Source organism: Panicum virgatum, chromosome 6N, assembly GCF_016808335.1.
Source record: "Panicum virgatum strain AP13 chromosome 6N, P.virgatum_v5, whole genome shotgun sequence".
Lineage (NCBI taxonomy): Eukaryota > Viridiplantae > Streptophyta > Magnoliopsida > Poales > Poaceae > Panicum > Panicum virgatum.
Window position 1 is genome coordinate 25,626,971 of NC_053150.1, and position 3,943 is coordinate 25,630,913.

The following is a 3,943-nucleotide window of genomic DNA, read 5'->3' on the forward strand; positions in this document are numbered from 1 at the left end:
GGTTATCTCCTTCCGACGAGGGAGGTGCCTCTCGGGGTTTCGGTTTGGATCTCAGTAGTTTCTTAATAAATTCTGATTAATTACTATGTAACTGGGTTAATGGTAATTCATCAACTCGTAGTAAATAGCTTTAATAAAATCTTGCCAACACTTAAAAGCTAATGCAGTCGAGTCAGCCAACCTTAGAGCCTCATAGTTTGTGTTATACTTGTTGAGTACAAGTTGTGTACTCACTCTTGCCTCTTCTCTACTTTTTCCTCTTGGCTACGCTACTGCTGCTCAGTTCCTGCCGACACGAGGGAGTTCGTCCAGCGCCACCAGGACTACGAGGACTTCTAGGCGTTCGTCTCCCAGTTGACGTCCCTGTGGCGCCCTGCTCAGCTTCGGAGAGTTTTATTCGTATTTGTACTTCGCTTCCGCTGTATCAGACATTTATGTCATTAATGTAATAAATAACATTTGTATTCACTTTATTATGACTTATTCGTGATATGTGCTGTGATATACTGTTCATTCTGTTGTATATACGTGTGACTTGATCCTGGCACGTATATGATTGCTCGGTTTATGTTCTTTTATAAACCGGGTGTTACAGCACGGGGCGTGGCTACTGCACAGCTCTGGAGGCTGCGGAGTAGCGTGGCCACGGCGGCGGGGTGATCTGCTCCGAGCGCCGAGGTTGTGGGCGCCTAGGCTACGGTTTGGGGGAAAAATTGTCGTGGGGATAGGGTTCAGGGTGGTGCGGGGCGCGTTAAAAAGGCGGCGGGGGTGATTCTCGGTGTGTGGGCTGCGGGAATCACGGCACGAGCATTGTGCACGCGGACTGCTCGTGCCCTCGATCCGAAATCAGCGCGGGTCGTTCGGAGTCGGGGGTGCGCATGCAAGGAGCGGGTGAGGGAGGCTGCAGGTGGGTCTCGTGGCGGTCGGGCTCGGGTGGGATGGTCCACGGGCAGGTGAGCGAGGTCGGCGGAAATGAAATAGAGGGCTCGGCGCGGAGATTGCGGGCAGAGGAAGGGGAAAGAACTGACGCACGGGCCCGGATTGGCAGAGGGAGAGAGGGCGACGCGGCTGCGGTTGAGCGCGTGGTGCAGAAAGGAGGGGCTGCCAGGCGGGCCCAGGTGAGGCCGCTCGGTCGGTCTGCGGGGTGAGCGCAACTGGGCCGAGCTGAGAGGTGGGGCGACCATGTCAGTCAGAGGCGGGGGGGGGGGGGGGGGGGGAGGCGCGCTGCGCGGCGAGCGTGTTGGGCGAGCTAGGCCGAGCGTGCGCAGGCGGGTACTGGCTTGCAGGCCCGGGCTGGTCGGAGGGGGAGAGCACGCGTTGCGGGGGGGGGTGGAGGTTGCTGGGCCCAGGAGAGAGGGAGTGCGGGGTGAGAGGCTGGGCCGCAGGAGAGAGCGGACTGGGCCGGCGTCGGGGAGAGCTGGGCCGCGCGAGCTGTGCTGCTGGCGGTTGGGGTTTGGGCTGGTTTCTCTTTTCTTCCTTCCTCTTTTTCAAACAAACTCAAACCACACTCAAATCTAATTGAATTCAAACCAAATTTGAATTCAAATCCTATGCACTCAACTAAATAAAAGTATGCACCAGCATGTATGCACAAACATTTTAACCCTATGATAAATTTTAATTACTTAGGAAAGAAAATTAATTTAAATGCAAGACTAAGCATATAAACCTTAGAAAATTAGATAAAGCCAAATAAATTTATTATTAATTGTTGAAATTTAAATTAGGGTGTTACATGCTCCCTGGCCAAAAGAAGTAAAGTGGGGCTGGCCAGCTTGACTTTCGGCCGATTTTTTTTTATGCAATCTCAAGTGATACAAAACAAAATTTAAAAGATTGGTTCAAAAATTAAACATGCCATGATGTGGAAGGAAAAACGATGCAAGCAATTGAAACTATCCTATATGCAAATGCAAGAATGGATACGTACCATGGTCCTCATGGCGAGAGCTCCGGAAGTCCGGAGTGGGACTCTCCATACCTTTGGTTTTGTTGTTGTTGTCGGATGGAGATCCTGACGAAGACACTTTCCTCCGCCATTCCTTCTTGGTGTCAGGTTTTGTTTTGATCGCTTTCGCCTCTGATTCCTCAAATTCTCTATGAAGGATTCTTCGCCTTGTGTTCCTGTAGTTGTGCACCCTGATTTCCTTGTCGATTCGTAGTTGTCCTAAGAGCTCGGCAAGGATATCGATTGTGGGGGTTGATGTCTTCTCCTGCTCTTTCTCGGATTTCTTCCAGTTGAAGGTTCTAACCTGGGAACATTGTTCGACCTTCGGTCTGAAGGCTAACTTCTCCATCTTCCCATTGATGTTGAGTTGGATTTCTCCAGCTCCCACATCAATGTGTGCATTTGCGGTACTCAAGAATGGCTTTCCAAAAATGAGAGGGGTCTTGGCGTCGACTTTCATGTCGAGGATGACAAAATCAACGGGAATGAAGAAGTTCCGGATTTTCAATGGAACGTTCTCCGTAATTCCCAAAATGAGAGGGGTCTTGGCGTCGACTTTAATGTAGGCTGAAAATTGTTGTTGAAGTTCATACCTTGCTGTTGATCGAAGGGGAGGTTGGGCTTGGAATTCCAACCCTGCTGAGGACGAAAGCCTGTGTTGTTGGAGTTGTTCGCTCCAACAAAGTTGGCTTCCTCCTGGGTGATCGGGCAAGAGTTGCCCGTGTGTCCAGTTTCTCCACAAGTCTCGCATGTCATGCAAGAGTCCATAATCTGGTTGGCCTCCTAGTGCGGAGACTCCAGCCTCTTCATGAGAAGGTCCATCTTGGCAGCGAGCATATCGACACTGTCAATATGATGAATTCCCTTGCGGGTCTGTTGCCGCCTTTCTCCTTTCCAACTCTGGTTCAATGCAATCTTCTCTACCAGTGCTTTCGCTCTGGTGACGTCGAGCGAAAGGAAGGAACCACCTGATGCTGCATCAATGTGGTTCTGAGCTGGCGTGTTTAGGCCATGGAAGAAACTCTATATGATCAGCCATTCTTGCATGCCGTGGTAGGGGCATGCTGCAATGTATTCCTGGAATCCCTCCCAAGCTTCCGGAATGGCTTCACCAAGCAGCTGCTGAAATCCAGAGATTTTCTTTCGGAAGGCATTGGTTTTTCCCACCGAGAAGTACTTTGTCAGGAATGCATTGGAGCAGGCATCCCAAATGGTGAAGTCTGCTTTGTTGGAGCAGAACCACGTCTTCGCCATGCCTAGCAAGGAGAATGGGAACAGCCAAAGACGAAGTTATCCATCTTGGTACCTCTGGGGTTGATAGTACTGCTCACTTCTAGGAAATTCGGGAGGTGAGCGTTGGCGCATCCTCAGATGCCTTTCCACAGAATGGACTCGCTTGAACCATGTTCACTAGTCCCGATTTGAGCTCAAAGCCATCATTGCCTTGGTCGGTGTTCAGTCCAGTAGGGAAGTGGCTGCTGGACGGGGCCGAGTACTGACGGAGAGTCTTGGCCATAGGTGGTGCTGAAACAGATGAATGAGGGTTCCAAGTGGGTTTCTTCAGGGGTGGGACGATGCGGCGTCTCACAATTCGCCCAATTCTCTGAGGATTCATATCGAAGTTGGATGGTAGATCAAAACCGATCATGTACTGCTCTGCATTGATAAAATGAGAGAGAGAGAGAGAGCAATGGTAAGCCAACTAAAACTAGCGGTGATACAGCAATAAAGTTTATCACTTAATTATATGATAACTTTAGCCAATTGCTTCCCTGGCAACGGCGCTAGAAATGCTTTTTGGTGTCTCTTGTGCTCAATCTGAATAGGTATTCTGCAAGCGCACGGAATCACCGATGTAGCACTTCACCATGAAGTATTCCAGGGTATCATGAAAATCCTCAGGGAAGCACTATGGTAAAGTATATCGTAAATTGTAGTGATGACCTTTACTAGATCTATCAACCGACTAATTTAGCAGGGGTAAGCCAGATAAGG

The 3,943-nt window shown here is 49.9% G+C and overlaps 1 non-coding gene across 1 annotated transcript; it reads left to right on the forward strand.

The window, feature by feature from the left end:
• The first annotated feature begins 2,993 nt into the window (after positions 1-2,993).
• On the forward strand, positions 2,994-3,102 carry LOC120680366. The gene has a single exon (XR_005677633.1). It is a non-coding gene; the product is annotated as a small nucleolar RNA R71 (small nucleolar RNA).
• The last annotated feature ends 841 nt before the right edge of the window (positions 3,103-3,943 follow it).